The sequence below is a fragment of the Anabrus simplex genome, chromosome 2 (genome assembly GCF_040414725.1).
Source record: "Anabrus simplex isolate iqAnaSimp1 chromosome 2, ASM4041472v1, whole genome shotgun sequence".
In the NCBI taxonomy this organism is placed as follows: domain Eukaryota; kingdom Metazoa; phylum Arthropoda; class Insecta; order Orthoptera; family Tettigoniidae; genus Anabrus; species Anabrus simplex.
The window spans coordinates 270,322,470-270,344,685 of NC_090266.1; the positions used below are offsets into that span (position 1 = coordinate 270,322,470).

The 22,216-nt window shown below is 37.7% G+C and overlaps 1 protein-coding gene across 1 annotated transcript in view; it reads left to right on the forward strand.

Moving 5' to 3' along the window:
- Positions 1-22,216, forward strand: part of Sara (Smad anchor for receptor activation) — a 431,539-nt gene that overhangs the window by 60,155 nt on the left and 349,168 nt on the right. The window lies entirely within an intron of this gene.

The window sequence follows — 22,216 nt, forward strand, 5'->3', positions numbered from 1 at the left end:
ATTCATTAAACTTTCATTATATTTATTTGCCATTTAACATAAAGTCATGAATCTTTACTCAATATTTGATCAAATTACCTAGCTACAACCATAAATTCTAATGGTCAAAACTAGCATATATTTGCCGTAGATAGTAAGACAGGCTTTTTGTGCCCTGTTGTAAATGACTGATTCCTTTATACAAAAACATTTCTTTCCAAAAAATCTGAGATTATTTCAAAATACATATTTACATTTAAAAAATATTTATTTAGTTAATAATCCTACCCTAATACCGATGTATGTTGATGTTCAGAGCATGTTTTTAATTTCAGTACTCTTTGTTTTGCTGCAACATACTGTGTCATAATTTCTGCAAACTATTTAAGACTGAACAGGCAAATAGGGATGGACAGTTGGGAGGACATCAAGAAGAGGTTCCAATGAGAATACTAGAGTCCCCCCCCCCCTTTTTTTGTTGAGGCAGAATTGTGGCACTCTTAAAAACATTATTATTGTTCTCTTTTAAAAGGATTACAGAAATCAAGTGAGAAAACTGCAGATTGGGAGAAATATGTAGAGGAAGAAATGAAGCTAAACCATTTTGGAAGAATTTTGGAAATCAGTAGAAATGTGTAGCCTCTAGCCTGGCTGCTGGAGTGTTTCTGTGGAAGGGAATTTCTTTTTTTTTTTTAGAAATGGTGGGAAGAAAAAGGAAAAATTGCTTACTTTATAATCAACGTAAATTTACGCAGTCGAGCAATCCAGAAAGGGCGACCAAGAGAGAGAGAGAGAGAGTAAAGTGCCGTGAGAAGTATGAATTCCAAAAAACTCAATTCCTATAATAAAACCAGAGACGAAAAGCAGTACGTGTGACAATCAGTGACACCAAAGAGGTCTGTAAGGTAGATATAAATAAAATACACAACTACTTTTCCTCTCGTGTTTCAATCCCCAATGATTTGGAAAGACCAACATATTCTTCACACACATCTGAAGCAGAATATGCAGAATTAGAAGGTACAATGAATACGGTCATTTCTAAACAAGAAGTAGAGTATGCAATCAACAAAATAGCTGTTGACACATCCCCTGGCCCAGACCATATATTGATGAGGGCACTTAAACATGACACTTGTTACGAAATTATAGCATTGATTGCAACAACCATGCTAACAAGAACACTGGTGCCCGAGATTCTTAAGAGAGCTAGAACCGTGCTTATCCATAAGGGAGGAGACCCATGGATCTAGATAACTGGAGACCAATAACCATCTATTCACTAGTGTGAAGAGTAATAGAGCGCATATTAGATTCACAACTACGTACCTATGTGAGCTTTAATGAAAATCAACATGGTTTCAAAAACTCTGCCGGCACTCATATCAACACTTCCATCCTGGAATCTATTCTGACATTAGCCAAACACCAGAAGGTCGACTGTAACCTGGTTTTCGTGGATATCACTAAAGCCTTTGACAACGTAGGGCATAAACACTTGAAGAATGCCCCCTCCTCCCTCGCCCTACCTTCAAAACTATCTGATCTAATAATGACACTACAAACTAATACTACAAGTAGAATAATCAAAATAACAATTAAGTAAAAGGTTCACCTGGTCGATACTTTTTATTATTTAGCCTTTTTATGTCATTAAAAACATGTTTCGATTGCTTAGCAATCATCATCAGCTTAAACCCTCTCATGTCACATGTTCATTCGACATAAAGGACATGTATACTAATATTCCTATAGAGAAAACTATTAAAATTATAAAAACTAATTTATTAGAAAATAAACGTATAAGCCGAAATAGAAGAGTTTATGACAATACTGAAATTTGTACTCAACCAGAACTATTTTTTATTTAATAACAAAATTTATCAACAAGAAGGCCTTCCAATGGAAGCTCCAGCCTCGGGTATATTAGGTAATATATATCTGGACCACCTTGAACATGCTCAAATTGTAAATCACATTAAAGGACTAGACCTGTGGGTACGCTATGTGGATGACACACATGCTATAATAAACAAGGACCTTAACGATAGTCTCAGTATTCTGAACACCCTGAACAATCTAGACCCCAAAATACAGTTCGCTATTGAGGAAGAAAAAAAAAAAACTCAATTTTTTTAGACGTAACTACAACTAGAAAAGGGAACCCATTTTACTTTGGGATACACAGAAAACCAACATTCACCCAAACCACGATTCATAATAACTCCTTACATCCTGATTCACAGAAAAAATCCGCTTATTACAGCTTTGTTAACAGAGCCTTCGAATTTCCGTTAACCGATGAGGAGAGGAATAAAGAACTAAATTTCATTTGACAACAAGCCCTCCTTAATGGCTTTAATTTGAACATGATTAACGGACTAATCACTAAACGCAAATATAAACAGCAAACAAGTTTAACTAAACAAGCAGAACGAACCAAAAAATACGTGAGGTTCACTTTTAATAATCCGAACATTTATGCGATCACTAACTTGTTTAGGAAGCACGACATTGAGATAGTGTTTTCAACGAACAACAACACTAGACACAGGTTCTTCAATCATAACAGAGTTAATGAGAATAATGAAGGAAAGTTTCAAAATTCAGGAATTTACAAGTTAACATGTAATCAGTGTCAGGCCACATATATCGGGCAATCCAGACACAACTTCGCAATAAGATACCAAGAGCACGTTAATGCGGAATGACACAGGAGGTTTTCAGCAATGGGCGAACATATGAAAGAGACAGGCCACAAATTAAAAATATCAATCAGGATCTTGCAATCATCAAAAGACTAAATAAAGGAAAACTAATGAATAGTTTGGAAAGTATACATATATTTCTGGATAAGTTGCTTAATAAGGATAAAAATTTAAATGAAACGAGCGAACAAAGAAACCCTGATGTTCGAACACATAATGAGATACATGGAATTATTAGAAGGCAATCGAATATGCCCAGCGAAAGTAAGAAGCAATCACATAGCAGCTACGTCACAAATAGAAGCCAACCCACTGCACATGACAACAAATGACGACACGCCTTCACTTCCCCTTTCAACTCCAAACCAAGCCAGCAAAACGTCCTCATCACACAGCTACTACACAAGGTCGAGGACGGTGGAGACAGATACAAACTCGTAAACATTGGACAAGAACAAATTGGACAGGGGTAAGTTTAAATAAGTTTTTCACAGTATAATTAATTCCTTTAGAAAATACATCTCCAGGCATTCTCAATTAACAAACGCGTTTTCTCTACCGATTGCAGGTCGCACACCAAACTTTCCAACTTAATGATTCCGAATTAAATTCGTACAATGAATAATTGGACAGGGGCAGGGGTAAGTTTTAATCCTTACAGTTTCCTTTTTTAAAAATGCAAACAATTTCTTTAGGCAATAAACCCTCAAACAATTTTTTAATTAATAGTCACAATTTTTTAATTGTCACAATTTCCTGCCGGTTACAGGTCGTACTCCAAACTATCCAACTAAATGAAAACAGAACAGTTCGACAACAATCTACATAATCTTCTCCACCGGACAGTAAGGAAGGTCTAGAAAAAGAAGGAACACTGTACAATCAAGACAAGTGTGCAAGAGCTTAAGAGAAAACTGTCGAACTTAATAAACTTAATAAAGAACCAGTGAAGTGACAAAGAATGAAATCAAAGACGTTTTAGTTTAGAAATAGTTTTTAATTTGTATAATTTTAATCTTAACTAACAAACACAACTCCCCCCTCCACCCTCCCCCACCAATTAAGTGTCCCTTACTAACACATTTTAATTTTAATTATGAAATGTTTTATGCTTTTTCACCTAAGCTTTAAGTAAAACACCTGATGATGACTGCTAAGCAATCGAAACATGTACTGTAAGTTTTTAATGACATAAAAATTTAGCCAAAGGCTAAATAATAAAAAGTATCGATCAGGTGGAACCTTTTACTTAATTGTTATTTTGATTACAATATCGATACGGAATGAAGTGCATAGTATGTAATACTCAAGTAGAATCCCATCACAAGAAGACCAAACCAGTTGTTCTCAATAAAGGTATAATGCAGGGTTCTCCCTTATCACCGGCGCTTTACAGTATTGCAACCGACCACATTTTAGAAGAACTTTCATCAACAGAGTTCCAGGAAGAACATGGATATTGTATAATGCTTGGCCTTCCTAATGTAACCATTCTAGGCTTTGCTGATGTTACGTTGATTGTAGCAAAAAATGAGACTTCAGCTAGAAAGATCACTGAAATGGCTATCAGAAGATTTGAAGAAATTGGCCTAACGATCAATGTCAACAAATCTAAATCCATTTCCATAGTAAAAGGAAGTCCTACCTATAAATCACTAACATTGGATGGTTACAATGAAATTACATGTATAACTCCTGCAGAGACCATCCGCTACCTCGGGGTAAACTATCACAATTTTACCATATTTGATGCTAAATTAACGATGGAAAAACTTAAGAGTAAACTAGACGCATTAGAATTAACTCCACTACTGCAACCACACCAGAAATTTAATGTGCTATCTACCTACATATACCTGTCTTTGATCTACAAATTCCACACTACACCTTTACATTGTATACCTGCAAGTTTCCTAATTGATACTGACAAATGTATCAAAAGCACCTTGAAAGAAGTTCTTCAACTTCTAATAGATGAACCAGACAACATGTTATACTCCGACAAAAAGTATAAAGGACTCTGTGTGGTTGGGAGGCATATCTGCAGCACATAAATGCATGCCAAGTTCTTCATCAATCCAACAATATACACATCAGCCATACCAGAGACCTCCGTACAGAAACAAAGAAGTGCTTCAGAAAACTTGGCCTACTCCTGAATACGAATCAGTCAAAGTCTCGCTCCTGCGACAACAACTCCATGAGAAAGAATTCGATGCCTGGTGTGCCTTACCACAAAAAGGTAAGGGTGTTATACTGTATAAGGAATACACTCCAGCTAATCATTGGGTAAGAAAACCCGAAGGTTTAACCAGCAGCAATTGGAGAAATGCCATAAAACTGACAGCAAATGTAGTTCCAGTTCGTGTATTACCTGGCAGGTCCCAAGACAATAACCACTGTCGGCGTTGCCACAGTGAGATTGAAACACTTGGTCACGTCTTGATTTCCTGTCCATTTAGTGACACCCTGCGGAATTCACGACATCATCGTGTAAGATCTATGATTGCTGAAGCCCTGAGAGAAAAGCACTATACAGTCTACGAGGAGGTACATGGATTGTCTCAGACAGGGTCAAACTGGCGGATTGACATGATAGCTATATCACCGGGTTCAAGTAAAGGGTTCATAATAGACCCCACAATTAGAACCAAAGCATCATCCACTCAACCACATGATGTACACAAGAAGAAATATGATATATATGAACCTACAATTCCATACTATGCCGAGAAATATCATCTGGAATCCATAGATGTGTTGGAATTGATGATAGGAGCAAGAGGCATCATTACTCACACATTCCACAACTTTTGTAGGAAATTTAATTTGCATAACCAATTCATTAAGGACATTGGGTTAGCAGCCCTGAAAGGATCGTTAGCAATAGTAAAAAATCATTTACACTCTTAGTTATATCTTTGTCCTATGAGGAATTTCTGATGGATTTCAAAATTATTGACTGATATAATTTTTTATTATTTAGGCTTTTACTATAATGTATCTATCATTTATAGACAAATTTTAAACAGCCCTTGTAATTATTAATCAAATTTTTATGTAGCTTTGTCTTTTTGGCAGCCTCCAAATGGGGGAAGCAGAAATAAATGCATTTCTCAATAAATGGAAGGAATATTTTGAAATCTTAAATGATATAAAAATGACCTTGGTGAAATGAAAATGAGGATGGAAACAGTCATAGGATTACATTACATTATTCCAGAAAACGTAGGTGTAAACATCAGCATTGCAGCATTTCCGGGATGCCATATATTTGATGGTCTAATGCAGGCATTAAGCAAACGTGCACCCCAGCAATGTCCATGGTTGACCAACTGGTTTGCTGTGCAAACAATTCAAAATGTGTGGGAGTCAAATCTTACCTCTGAAATATATTTTTATTGTACGGAGATAGCAGAGGCAGTTCACATAAATTATATTGCTCAGTTTGTTTCCTTAACAGACACCTGTGAAATATATCAGTCAGCCCGGTCAAGCTTCTAACATAAATTCTATTTAATATGTTTGCAGCCGTGTGAACCATCACGTCCAGTTAGTTGGCTACAACCAGCTCATGAACATCAAATCAGTTTGTATTAACTCCATCCTTACAGGATTTTGCAGTGAGCCAAAAAGAAAAGTTCATAACTTGAAATACTGTACGTTTTGAAATACGTAACATTTTATTATAATACATATAAATTACCATTGGAAAGAGTAGACTTAATAGATTTATCTTTATTATGTTGATGAAATGCTCACTTAAAATCTTAGCGAGGTCGATATAATGTTAACACACAACAGAAGAGAGTATAAATGATCCACCTTATATCAATACAAATTATGTTGTAATTTTGTATTAACAACATAATTTGTATTGATATAAGGTGGATCATTTATACTCTGTTCTGTTGTGTGTTAATCTCCTTTCAATACGGACCAAATATGAAGTTTTTAACATTAGTCGATATAATGTGATAAAAAAATATTTTTAGAGGTAACTTATTACTTCAAAATAAAAATTTGAATGTATACCAAATTTTCTTTTTCAAATTATCAAAATTAAAAATGATTTTGTATGTGATCACCATTTGTGGGTGTCTTCTCCATTGCCAAACAGCAGAATATATCCGACTTTCATCAAGCTGATCCCAACATTCTAGAGGCGTTTTAAATATTTTCTTGTTTTGTAGTAAATTGACTTTTGCAGTTTACTCCATGCAAAATAGTCCGTGGATTAAGATCTTTACTACAGGAAGTCCATATATTGGGTTTGAGCCCCACTGTTGGTAGCCCTGAAGATGGTTTTCCATGGTTTCCCATTTTCAGACTAATGCAGATTCTGGGGCTGTACCTTAATTTCGTCGCCATAAGACCTATCTGTGTCGGTGCGACGTAAAGCCCCTAGCAAAAAAAAAAAAAAAAAAAAAAAAAAAAAAAAAAAAAAAAAAAAAAAACAAGTACCTTAATTAAGGCCACGGCTGCTTCCTTCCCACTCTTAACCCTTTCCTATCCCATCGTCACCATAACATTTATCTGTGTAGGTGCGACATAAAGGAACATTAAAAAAAAAAAAAAAAAAAAAAAAAGCACAGTTCATCTGTAGGCTTTCCACTGAGTTTGACATACGACAACATCTTTGTAGTATGATTGTGCATTGAGCTCAATTCCTTTTTCATTGAAGAGTGATTCAGTTCTTCCTTTATTTGAAATTCTTGTGGAAACCATCACAAAATCTGAGAAATGTGATCTTTTGTGCTATAATCTCTCTTCAGGCGCATTATCAACACACTTTGTCATTCTGAATGTTTCTAGGAGTCTCACTGTTAAATTTTTTCTCATCTGTAAACCATACTTTTTGGATATCTGCTCTACTTGTGAATTTGTGCAAGAGTATCATGGCCCTAGCTCTTTTTTGTCAAGTGGATTCTTATGCCTTACTGAGGAGCGTCTTTTACCTTTTTTGTTGTGCTGTTTCTTAAAAACTTAAACTTGTACTTAGTTCTTCTCCACTACACATCAATTCGTCCACTTGTGTCTTTTGTGGAATGCGAATAGAGCAAGATCTTTTACTTCAGATTTACGGCTGATGCTGCCGGTTGCCCATATCTTGGTAATTAAATCTTGAGACAGACCATTCTCGCTGAGCATACTTTCTCACTACTCACAATTTGATCATGCTGATGTTAAATAAAAATCTTATTTTCATTCATTAAGTAACCTATTATTTGCAAAATGGGAACTCAATACAGAAGTAAACAAAAAAATGATTACACAATAAATGACAAAGCCTGCTAAACTCGTGTAGCAGCATATTTGATAGTTCGGCATAACTGTGTGATTTAACACTGCCTTACAAATAATGATGTTTGGTAAATTGTGAAGAAGTAAATATTGAGGTACTTTTCCAGTCCACAATGACTGCAAAATGTGTGTAAAATAAGCATTTCACCATTAGCACTGGAATGTGAGCATTTAAATTTTGTGCATCTTTATTGGCCCACTGGGGTATAACTGAAAATCTGTGTGTAGATTTGGGCCAGGGCGCATGTGGAGGCGCATCCTCTTGGCCAGTGCTAGTCATACATTTCCCGCTTTTTCCCTCTTGTCAAACTGTTCCTGACGTTGCTCACAGTTCATTGCTCGGTACTGTGCTCTGTCACAAGTCAGCTGGAATATGCTTGTTCATATTGTGTTACGGCACTTGTGGCACACTGATCAATGTTGTTTGCAAATGTTTAGTTATACAGCCGAACCTCTCTTTTGCGGACATTGTTGGTTCCATGGAAAAAATGTGGGTTACGAGAGATGTCTGCTAAAACAAGGTTGTAAAAATTAATTGAACATTTTAACAGCAAAGAACATCCACCTTAAATATCGGGGTAAGGTAAGGCTGTATTCTGCCTGAAGGCAGGTCTGAACCTCCGCAGAGGTGTGCCCGAGCTGGAGTTAACGTATGGTAGGGTGGCCAGTTCCTTTTCGCTCCTCCATTCCTTTACCCCCCCACCAGCAGCACATGGCAACCCATCCAAATCTTGACCAAGCGCAATGTTGCTTAACTTTGGAGAATTCACAGGATTATATAGATGTTGATTCCCATAGGGAACCTGAAATATTTGTCCCGAATGAGTAAATTTATAATACCCCGGTGTTTCAACACTTTTACGGCATGGGGTGCAGGGAAGACTTGACACGTGGAAGGTCAAATTTCAGCAGTTCACCCTCGAGATCAGCAAGACTAAGGCAGTGATGATGGCTGTGAACAAAGATGGCTGACCAGCAAGCATCAGACTAACAAATCAACAGTTGGGTAGTGTGGACAGTCTCACCTACCTTGGCAGTATGATCTCCAGAGACAACTTGCCCACAAGAGACATCACTAACAGGGTGCAAAAGAATGCCCCCTTCTACCAAATGAGGACCCAACTTTAGAATGTTTAGATGCTAAAGATAGCAAAATTAGCAATGTTCAACAGCTACTTCATACCGATCCTTGATCTGTGGTATTGAAACATGCACCATCGTGAAGAGACTCAAAACTCCAGGCATCAGAGATGAAGTTCCTGAGCTCCGCTATCCGGAAGACCAGAATGGACAAATTAAGAAACGGGAAGCTGGGATTAAGATAACTCTACGTCCGGATTACAATGGTTTGGACACTCATTGAGGATGGAGCGTATTGGGAACAGTCTGAGTGCACTTGGAAAGAGAGGTAATAGGAAAACACCAAGTTGGAAGACGCAGAACCTGATAGATGGTTAGGATCAAGACTGACATTGCAGCTAGGGGAAGGGCAGTGGATGATGTCATGAAGAACAGGACAGTTATGAATAGAGTAGAGTGAAAGAGGCTTATCAACAGCACCTGAAAAACTGGAACTGTAAACCAATGATGGTGATGATGATGATGATGATGGATGATGTACAAGTTTTCTTGCAGATGAAAATAAACCATTGAAACTTATAAATTATCCATGTAAAATTTATCTTGGTTTGGTTGTACCTTTTGTTGTTTCCGAGGTGATATCTACTGTAGAAGTAAAATTAAAATTTAGGCTACTGTTCGTCAGCGCGAAGGCTGGTTGGATCCTCAACAGACCTAGTGTCAGCTGTCGCAGGTGGCCTAGACATCACTGAAGAGATGTACCAGGGAAATGAGGGGTGATGTAGTTTCCTGTTGCTTTCATCGAGCCTGAAGGTTCTGTTACTTACCAGTCTACCATGTCTTCTGAAATCCGCACACCAACTGACCCTATGAGCAACACTTCATCACAAAGTCTGGCTGCATAAGGAATGGTGTTACAAGAATCACTCATACCTCAGTCTCGCTCATGTTGTGTAAGGTCTAAGCCAAAGGTGAGACAGTGCAGAAAAAAAAAGGTAACAAACTTGATCTATCCCATACCAGGAGGGACATTGCATTCTGCACACTATATCTCGCAAAGATAGATCTGAGCTGACTATTAGTAAGCCTGTTTTAAAGTAATTAATGTAGGATAAATACATACTCGATCTTATCTGGGGGCAATTTAAGGTACTTTAATCTAAGTGGGAGAAGGCGTGGTTGTGTGTTCATAATGAAGGTACTTGTTCAGAAATGTATCATCATGAAAAATCACCCAAGAAAAAAAAAGAGGGCATTTCAGGATCAACATTCAAAAATTAAAGTAAATGGATAAGAGGCAGGTCCAGTATTTGCACCTTCAGAATAATAAAAATACTGTATAATTCTGAATACCACCCACACTCTTTTTTCACAGAAATATTGCTCCTTAAATTTGGGTGTGGGTCATATTTAACATTCCTTATCGTGGTGTCATAATACATTGTTCCAAAGACGCAGCAACAGTGATTTTATCTCGTGCAGCTTGGCAACGGCTGAAATCCTGCTCTGTCGCTCACTTCCACATTACCAGAAACAAGTGGTGTGGTTGTTGATTAATAATTTGTGTTGTGAGTTAAGAAGCATCAGTGGTAACAAGTGATGAATTCAAAAAAGCGTATGCGGTCATTTCTTGTGAGTGAGAAACTTAAAGCTGTAATGGAAGCTAAAATGATAGGAAAACGTGCCACCAGGAGAAAATATGATATTGATGAATCATGTTTTTGCGATTGAAGGAAGAACAAGGAAATGTTATTAAAGAGTAACGGTGATTTTAGAGCTTTCCGAGGGCAGAGAACACAGGTTCCTGAAATTGAAGAATGGCTTTATAATTACGTGACTGAAAGACGTAAACAAGGTTATGGTGTAACGACTGAAATATGTCAATTAAAATCATTTGAGATCGCAAAGGAACTTAAAAAGCAGGGTTTTACTTCAAGCCGTGGGTGAATAAGGAACTGTTATCGAAGAAACTGATTGTGTATGCAAAGGTGTACATCTTTTTCACAACTTCTCCCTGTTACCTATGAAGAAAAGATGATGGCCTTTCATCGCCACGTTTTTTGTTTGTGGAAGCAAAATTCCTATTTGCTTCTTCAAGTTGGGAATGCTTATTAGATGCTCGTTTATTTCGAAATGCCACTAGACAATACGGTTCACATTAAGGGCTCTAAACACATTATCAGGATAGGTTGTAATGAAACGCAATGCTGTACAGTAATGTTATGCGTGTTAACTGACAGAATCAAACTTCCTCTGTGTGTGGTTCTGAAAAGAAAAACGCTTCCAAATGGAAATTTGCTGTCTGGTATTTTTGTTCAAATCCTAGAATCCAGGCTGGATGGATAGTGAGATAATTGAGGACTGGGTGAAGTGTGCTTGGCAACATCACCGTGGAGCTTTATTGCAGAAGAAGAGCCTGCTTGTGCTCGTTAGTTATTTTGCGCATACTGCAGATGCTATAAATGAATTGATAATTACAGGGAAAACTTATCTGGCAATAATTGCAGGAGGGCTGACCTCTATGTTACAGCCATAGGATGTTTGTGTGAACCAGCCTTTCAAAGCTGCATTGAAACAGCTGTACACTGAGTAGATGGCATTTGCTGGCAATCATGCACCGACACCAACTGGATGAATGAAATGACCTGAAGTGGACCTTCTATGCAAATGGAAAGAGTCTGCATTGGATTGCGTCTCCAACAATTGGGTGCGGAAAAGTTTCAATAAATATGGAATTTCAAGTTCTATGGATGGTAATGAGAATGACTGTATGGGAAGGTGACAGTGATCAAAATTCCGATGGTGGTAGTTCTGATAACGTTGAATGTTGACTAATTTCTACATTGGACTAGTTTTATTTCTCCTTGGGGTGTTTTTAGTGGCTTTATTACTTGCAAAGTGTTTTAAATGAGCAATTTTGTGACATTTGCAGAAGTTAAGAAATTGGTAAGTAAACAATGTGATTTTTTTCTAAATGTTGTCGTTAGAAATTCAGGTGTACGGGTCTTATTTGGTGGCGGGTGGTATTCGGGATTATACGGTAGATTGTTGGAAGTGATTCATCAGACTAATAAGAGATAACTCCAAAAATTTCACAAAATCAACTGGATTCTTTTGTTGTCTGAATATAGGAAAAACAGAATGAGGACCTGGAAAAACAACTTGCAAAATATCATTCTGCTGCAAACAGTTTCCTTTCCCATGTTTAGAATTCAGAAGATTGGCAAGTATGTTGCAACTATGTTGGTCACCACCATCATTTGCACCAGTGATTGGACCCTTTCTCAAGGAAGTTCATAATGGTAAGATATTAGTATTTCAAGAAATGGAGAAATAGTCCATATGAGTTCAGAGGATTGGTCATATGATCATAATAACCTACTATAGTATGTGTTGTGCATTACAGTAACAGATGAATATGGAGGTGTATATGCAGGGTGAATACAAAATGCAGTCTTCGAAGACCAGGGCGTTCTAGACCACATCAAAATATTAAGAAATAAGATTAGTTCCTATCTTATTTCTGCATATTTTGCTGTTAACATATCTAGATAAGAGTCAATAAGAAATGCAACGAATGATGCAGAAGCCAAGATACTTGTATTCATCCCATAATTTCCTTTTAGACTCTACAATTACTTGTTTGGCATGATTTCCTCTGTGATCTGTTTCTTATCTACAGTATTTCCTGTTAGGAGGTATTTTATAAAATGTTGTCTTTCTGTATGTACAAGCTACCATGACTGCATCATTCTGCAAATATATTTTTAAAAAAATATTTAACCCTTTTTATTCCAATCCTTGCTATTTCTTCAGTAATGGAAAATTATAGAACAGCATGTTGAAGCCTTTATTCCAGTAGATAGAATGTTTATTCGCACTCATATGTTTTGTACCATACACAATCATTTATTCAAAGTCATATTGGTGTGTGTGGAGCTTTTATGGCTATTAAAGTTCTTTTCATACCTTCAAGTAATGGCAATGGAGGGTGCAACCTTTCCATGGAAATGTTATCATCCTGCGGTTTAAAGGGCGTTCGTGCATATTCAGCTTGGTGATACAGTTGACGAGTGTTTGCTTTTAGTGTTGAAGTCTAGGGGACTTAACGTTTAATGGATTCTATACATGTAGCATCTATATACAAGATGTTTGGGATACAAGTGCAAGTATCTCTTGTAGCAATCAAGAATGATGTGATGATGAAATGTATATCATCTTTTTAGTAATCCTCAAAGTTATTTTCATGAGCAAAGAGATACAATACTTTTAGAGTAGACAGCATATCTTATTCGCAGACTGTTGATGTTTGTGGATAACTTTGCTTCAATGTCCGGCTCCATGGCTAGATGGTTAGCGTGCTGGCCTTTGGTCACAGAGGTCCCAGGTGCGATTCCCAGCATGGTCGGGAATTTTAACCATAATTGGTTAATTTAGCTGGTACGGGGACTGGGTGTATGTGTCGTCTTCATCATCATTTCATCATCATGACATGCAGGTCGCCTACGGGAGTCAGCTCAAAAGACCTGCACCTGGAAAGCCAAACTTGTCCTCGGATACTTCCGGCACTAAAAGCCATACGCCATTTCATTTTTTGCTTCAATAACAGCCGAATGCTGTCTCAACAACCCCGCACCATGTTATACACCAGTCCGCCAGACTGGTTTTGTTTATATGAGCAGCTGTACTGTGATAACATCTGAAGGCTGTCTTGACAAGGACATGCTGTGTTATGAAACATTCTTGCCAGACTGGTTTTGTCCTGTTCGAAGTGTAGCTGCACCTCGATAAATATGTGGTGTTTGTTGTTAGTATTTTCTTTCTGTTTTAGGGGCTTTAGGCACCCATGGTCATTAGTCCTGTGCACTGGAGAAGTATCTAATAACTGGTGTTAACGTGGGGGTCTGTTGCAGTTATGTCCTTCAGGGGATTGAGACATCTTTAGTCATCGGCCCCCTGTTCCAGTTGTGAGGAAACAGGCTGACAATCTGTTTTGGTGTGGGTTCTGTACAAGTGTGCGGTATTGTCATGATTCACGCATAGGGTTGGAATAGATGTTCTGGGATGTGGAATATGCTACTCTCCCTGTTTAGCATACTATAAAGGGAGAAGAAACAAGGCAAAATCATGTTGACATGTATATAAGCAAACAAAGTTTGCTAACGTTAATGAAGGAATGTATGGGATGATTTGTCCATATGTAAGAGTAGTATTGGAAGTGAATTGTCGAAACACGTAAACACATTTTGTTTCAGACAAATTATGGACTTGTTATACAACTAAATAGATTAAACATAATTTCTATTTTTTCTTCCAAATTAAAGACATGTTGTGGTAAAATAAAGCTTTGCAACTTATTGCAGTTTTTACAGTGCTCATTAAGCGTGTTGGAATAAGTTACCTGTCGCACTCAAACTTTGAAGCTTATAATCTGTGCATCTCTGAATTACATGTTAAACTACAGCAGTGGAGTGGGCTGCTAGGGAAGTAAGGGAAGGGAGCACACATGTGGATGGAGATGACCAGTTGTTGTCCTGGAGACGTACTCTGTGCAGAGTGCATGTAGTCCTTTTCAAGGTGTCCACTTTTGTACTGTCTCATGTTTGGAACAGTATGTTTCGTTCAACATCCATACCAACATAGATATGCAAATAAAGTGTTGTGCTGTTGTGGGTGGTTTAGAAGACATCGACAGCATCACTCAGTGCTCCATGTTGATAGAAAGGGAGAAAATTAATGAGTTAATGAACAGTGGGTGCTCCATTTCATTGCTGGTACAGTGTCATTTTGCACTGAATTTCTGACGATAGACTACGCTAGGTGTCTCTGCTATTGTGGATAGAATTTTCAGGTTATTGAAAGCACAGTGGGCACCGGAAAGAAATAGGCTAAGATTCAGTGCAATTATTTCAAAGACCATAATTGCATCCATGTTTATGAACATTGTTTGACCGAGCGAGTGGCCATGTGGTTTGGATCACGTATTGTCCGGATCTGTTGTGTATGCCAGTGCTGGACGAGGCAGGGTATCATCCGTTCGCAAAACATGACGCCTTGAAATCGTGTAGCAACGTCCTTTTACCATGTAACTATGTTAATGTGTCGTGCCTCGTGACCATGTGTAACGAAGAGGGGAATCAATGCATAAAACTAGGTTACAGTGCAGTAATTAATGTCTTAAACACTGAACCAGATGGCGTATGTACCCTGCTCTCGTCGTACTACCATCATGTTTCCAACAGTGTAGCGTAGCGGATGTGGTTAGGCGTTCACTTAGCAATCGACGGAATGTGCCAGCGGCGGTTCGAATCCTGCATTGTTCAGATGTTTTTGTACTGGTATGACGTTTGAATACGTAAGCACAGGCACACGTTTGCCACATTCAAACAGTAGAATGACGCTGTTATTCATCTTGTGCCCTGCGGATACTCCGCAGGTTAGGACCTGAATGTACTGTAATCTCTGCTGTCATTCAGCATGTTTTACACAGAGGAATATGTTGACATGCTCTTCATTTATGGGGAAGCAAGACAAAACGCGTACCAGGAACAGTATCCCGACAGGCGACACACAGCTGATACGACATTCCGCCTAAGGACAACAGGCGTGATTTCCAACCAGCCACCAGTCCATGATAGGCCCATTACATCGGGTGAAACAGACGAGGCCGTTCATCATCATCATCAATCATACTGATCTGCATTTAGGGCAGTCGCCCAGGTGGCAGATTCCCTATCTGTTGCACCCTAGCCTTTTCCTAAATGATTTCAAAGAAATTGGAAATTTATTGAACATCTCCCTTGGTAAGTTATTCCAGTCCCTAACTCCCCTTCCTATAAATGAATATTTGCCCCAGTTTGTCCTCTTGAATTCCAACTTTATCTTCATATTGTGATCTTTCCTACTTTTATAGACGCCATTCAAACCTATTCGTCTAGTAATGTCATTCCACACCATCTCTCCGCTGACAGCTCGGAACATACCACTTATTGAAATAATAACATTAAGTTATTTATTAGACCACCTAATCAATACAAAATCGTCTTGGATGATTTACATAAATTTGTTAGATGTAATTCATCCAAGACAATTTTGTATTGATTAGGTGGTCTAATAAATAACTTAATGTTATTATTTCAATCAAATATCATCAATACGGACCAAAAATGATATTTATTACATGTAACATACCACTTAGTCGAGCAGCTCTTCTTCTTTCTCTCAATTCTTCCCAACCCAAACATTGCAACATTTTTGTAACGCTACTCTTTTGTCGGAAATCACCCAGAACAAATCGAGCTGCTTTTCTTTGGATTTTTTCCAGTTCTTGAATAGGGTAATCCTGGTGAGGGTCCCATACACTGGAACCATACTCTAGTTGGGGTCTTACCAGAGACTTATATGCACTCTCCTTTACATCCTTACTACAGCCCCTAAACACCCTCATAACCATGTGCAGAGATCTGTACCCTTTATTTACAATCCCATTTATGTGATTACCCCAATGAAGATCTTTCCTTGTATTAACACCTAGATACTTACAATGATCCCCAAAAGGAACTTTCACCCCATCAACGCAGTAATTAAAACTGAGAGGACTTTTCCTATTTGTGAAACTCACAACCTGACTTTTAACCCCGTTTATCAACATACCATTGCCTGCTGTCCATCTCACAACATTTTCGAGGTCATGTTGCAGTTGCTCACAATCTTGTAACTTATTTATCACTCTATAGAGAATAACATCATCCGCAAAAAGCCTTACCTCCGATTCCACTCCTTTACTCATATCATTTATATATATAAGAAAACATAAAGGTCCGATAACACTGCCCTGAGGAACTCCCCTCTCAACTGTTACAGGGTCAGACAAAGCTTCACCTACTCTAACTCTCTGAGATCTATTTTCTAGAAATATAGCAACCCATTCAGTCACTCTTTTGTCTAGTCCAATTGCACTCATTTTTGCCAGTAGTCTCCCATGATCCACCCTATCAAATGCTTTAGACATGTCAATCGCGATACAGTCCATTTGACCTCCAGAATCCAAGATATCTGCTATATCTTGCTGGAATCCTACAAGTTGAGCTTCAGTGGAATAACCTTTCCTAAAACCGAATTGCCTTCTATCGAACCAGTTATTAATTTCACAAACATGTCTAATATAATCAGAAAGAATGCCTTCCCAAAGCTTACATACAATGCATGTCAAACTTACTGGCCTGTAATTTTCAGCTTTATGTCTATCACCCTTTCCTTTATACACAGGGGCTATTATAGCAACTCTCCATTCATCTAGTATAGCTCCTTCGACCAGACAATAATCAAATAAGTACTTCAGATATGGTACTATATCCCTACCCACTGTCTTTAGTATATCCCCAGAAATCTGATCAACTCCAGCCGCTTTTCTAGTTTTCAACTTTAGTATCTTATTGTAAATGTCATTGTTATCATATGTAAATTTTATTACTTCTTTGGCCTTAGTCTCTTCCTCTATCTCGACATTATCCTTGTAACCAACAATCTTTACATACTGCTGACTGAATACTTCTGCCTTTTGAAGATCCTCACATATACACTCCCCTTGTTCATTAATTATTCTTGGAATGTCCTTCTTGGAACCTGTTTCTGCCTTAAAATACCTATACATACCCTTCCATTTTTCACTAAAATTTGTATGACTGCCAATTATGCTTGCCATCATGTTATCCTTAGCTGCCTTCTTTGCTAGATTCAATTTTCTAGTAAGTTCCTTCAATTTCTCCTTACTTCCACAGCCATTTCTAACTCTATTTCTTTCCAGTCTGCACCTCCTTCTTAGTCTCTTTATTTCTCTATTATAATAAGGTGGGTCTTTACCATTCCTTACCACCCTTAAAGGTACGAACCTGTTTTCGCATTCCTCAACAATTTCTTTAAACCCATCCCAGAGTCTGTTAACATTTTTATTTACCGTTTTCCACCGATCATAGTTACTTTTTAGAAACTGCCTCATACCTGCTTTGTCAGCCATATGGTACTGCCTAACAGTCCTACTTTTAAGACCTTCCTTTCTATCACATTTATTTTTAACTACCACAAAAACAGCTTCATGATCACTAATACCATCTATTACTTCAGTTTCCCTATAGAGCTCATCTGGTTTTATCAGCACCACATCCAGGATATTTTTCCCTCTGGTTGGTTCCATCACTTTCTGAATCAGCTGTCCTTCCCATATTAACTTATTTGCCATTTGTTGGTCATGCTTCCTGTCGTTCGCATTTCCTTCCCAATTGACATCTGGCAAATTCAGATCTCCCGCTACAATCACATTTCTTTCCATGTCGTTTCCCACATAGCTGACTATCCTATCAAATAATTCCGAATCCGCATCAGTGCTACCCTTTCCCGATCTGTACACTCCAAATATATCAAGTTGCCTATTATCTTTAGAAATGAGCCTTACACCTAGAATTTCATGATTCTCATCTTTAACTTTTTCGTAGCTTACAAATTCTTCTTTCACCAGAATGAAAACTCCCCCTCCCACCTTTCCTATCCTATCTCTACGATACACACTCCAGTGCCGTGAGAAAATTTCTGCATCCATTATATCATTTCTCAGCCATGATTCAACTCCTATTACAATATCTGGTAAATATATATCTATTAAATTACTTAATTCTATTCCTTTCTTTACAATACTTCTACCGTTCAACACTAACAATTTTGTCATCCCTACTTGATTTCCAGTTCCCTGTTCCCTTATCACCGCTCCCTAGGCCATCCCGTTTCCCTGAATGTACCTCCCTATTACCCTTCCAAACAAATTTCCTAACTTATACGTACCATTGCGGTTTAAATGAAGGCCATCCGAGCGCAGATCCCTATCTCCTACCCACCCATTAGGATCTAGAAATTTCACTCCCAGTTTCCCACATACCCACTCCATAGTCTCATTTAAATCCCCAATCACCCTCCAGTCAGTATCCCTCCTACACAGTATTCCACTAATAACAATCTCCGCTTTCTTAAACTGCACCCGTGCTGCATTTACCAGATCCCACACATCTCCAACTATGTTGGTACTTATATCAGCTTGCCTTACGTTGTTGGTACCAACGTGAAACACTACCACCTTCTCCTTCCCCTCCTCCCTCTCTTCTACTTTCCTCAACATCTGCCTCAACCTAATTCCTGGATAGGCAGCTCGTAATAATCCACACATCAGTACAAGGGCGATTGCACGACAGATGAACACCAGCCAGCCGTCCGTCTGGCGAATACTGCATGAACATAAATTTCACCCATACCATCTTGAGCTTCACCAAGAGCTCCATGGGTGGGATTTTGAAGCTCGAATGGAGTTCTGTCCGTGGCTATTAGGCAGGCTGAACAATGATGCAGCATTTGCATCGCATATCTTTTTCTCGGACGAATCCCGCTTCCACAATAATGGGAATGTCAATGGCCACAACATGCACTATTGGAGTCTTAACATGGTGAGGCAGTAAATACCAAGATATCTGGTTTTATGTGAGCATACTGGCAGGGCAGATGAATATTGTGGGTTGCATTGGAAGGGGCGGTTGAATCACGCTGTATAATGGAAGTGGAAGAAAGAATTTGTAACTCTTTTCTTGTAATTCTGCAACTTTCTCCTTATCCTGTCGAGGAAAGAATTCTTCAAAAAAACTCCAGCAATGATTGAGGATTGTTACCCTTTCTGATATGAGTTGTTCAGGGTGAAATAGATGTAAAACAATAAGGATTAATGTTGGGAGAGTTGCATTCCAAAGACAACATTGTTCAGTGATCTGGAGTATGTCCTTGTTTTTTGGTGTTTTTGTGACAGTCCTTGTCTCTTCTTTCCGTTCCTCCTGAAGATTATGTCTGAGGTCCGCACTCCTATTCCTGTGTAACTTCTATCCTGATACTCACGACTACTTACTAGATCACTGTCATTGCCCGTGGTTCGAAAACCAGGACATAATTGCCGGAAGCTACACCACAAATCAAAGCTTACTAATAATGTTGGTGATGGTGATAATGATGATTCTTTCTTTCTTTCTTTCTTTCTTTCTTTCTTTCTTTCTTTGATCTGGGCCAGCTGTGGACCACATGAAGCAACTTACAATTTTCTTCCTGTTTTTCCAGTATTTCTTCATTCTTTCACTATGTTCCCTCCACCTTTCCTCCATCCGGACAGATTTACTTTGTTTATTCTAATCGAGCAAGATGGCCATATGGTTAATGCCGGATATTTGTGAGCTTGCATCCGGGAGATGGTGGTTTGAAATCCCACCGTCGGCAGCCCTGAAGATGGTTTCCCATTTTCACACCAGACAAATGCTGGAACTGCACCTTAATTAAAGCCACGGCTGTTTTCTTCCCAATCCTAGCCTCTTACATTCTTGTGTTGCCAAAAACCTTCATTGTGTTAGTACAATGTTAAACCATTAAAGACGGGGAAAAAACCACATCTGCTTCTCCTTCTCCTGGAAGCCCTTCTCCCCTTAAACCTTTTTCTGCAAATTACTCTAATATTTTTTTTCTTGTGATGCCCACCTCTTCCATATATTGTTTAACTTCGATGAACCATCGGATTTGTATTCTGGGATTTTTATCAACATTTTCAAATATTCTCTTGGTTAATCTTTCTGGAGTCACCTAGACCAAATAGCCATAAAAGTTAATCCTATACTATCCTGGCTCAGTCCAGTGGTATTTGAGGGTGCTCAAATACGTCTGCCTTGTGTCTGTAGATTTACTGGCACATCGAAGTCTCCAAAAACTTTAAAAGTAATTAGTGGGACATAAAAACGAATATTTTTTCTGATACTGTCTGAAAGGTTTTAAATTTTCAAGTAAAGTTTTTGTTGTTCTTTTTCCTGTGTTCATTTTTATTTGTCTGTGGACCAAGAATTTTACTCAGTATTTTCCCTCCCTTCTTTTCAAATTCATCAATTTATCTCCTTCTCTGCAGCTGCATACAGTCACTCTGGTTTTATGATTCTACTGTAATGATGTTCACTTTTATTGACATTGATTTGTTGTAAATATCTTCAGTTAATATATAAGCTAGTTCCATTATCCGTGATTTTGTTTTGTTTGCTTTTTTATCAACACCATTAGGCTGGATTGTTTCTCCAGGGTACTTAAATTTCTTTACCTAATCTTTAACATATTTCATGTTAGGTTTTTTTTGTAGCATCTTTAATGTTTGTCATAAATTCCATCTTGTCAAAAGAAATTTGTAGCCCTGATTTTTCTGCTTTCTCTTTCGAAAGGTTGATTTGTTCCATTGTAGTATCTGTATTGTCTGATATAATTGCTAAATCATCTGCAAAGTGAAATTTAATGTTGGAGTTTTTGTATCCAATTTTAATTTCCTGAATATCTTTTTCTTAGAGTTTGATTTTCCATTCTCTGATGACTTTCTCTAAAACACAGTTAAAAGTATTGGGGAAAGTTTTGATTTCAAGATGTTTTTGGATTCCCCAGAGAAGCATTATTTTGGATTTCATGTTTACTAATGTGTGCTTAATTATTGCCAAGTTCTTTTTATTGGTATTAAATCCTTCTAGAAGATTGTATCACTGTCATTTGTTCTGTGTAAGAATGTTCTTCTATTATTATTATTGTTGTTGTTGTTGTTGTTGTTGTTGTTGTTGTTGTTGTTGTTGTTGTTGTTGTTGTTGTTGTTGTTGTTTTTGTTGTTGTTGTTGTTGTTGTTGTTGTTGTTGTTGTTGTTGTTGTTGTTGTTGTTGATGATGATGATAATAGTAAAACTAGACTTTTGACAGCTAACAAATATATCTTCGTTAGCCAATTCAGATAATAACTTTATTTGATTATTAATTAAAATATTTTAAATTGAGTTTCCAAACATTATTTTAAAGAAATTGTAAGTTACAGCTGTCACTTCATTGGTAGGCTATACAGTCATTAATAGATCCATTCACATATAGTCACTCTAAGCACGTAGTGTTTAATCAGATATTTAGTTGACACTGCCTCTTTTCCTTGTGATTTGTTAGATGTCATTGATATAAATGATTAATTAATTACATGTAACAGTCATAAATTATTGGTTTCAGATCTGTTATTTGGCCATGAATTCGTATTATACATGGTTTCCAGTGTAGTTTATTTTCCTG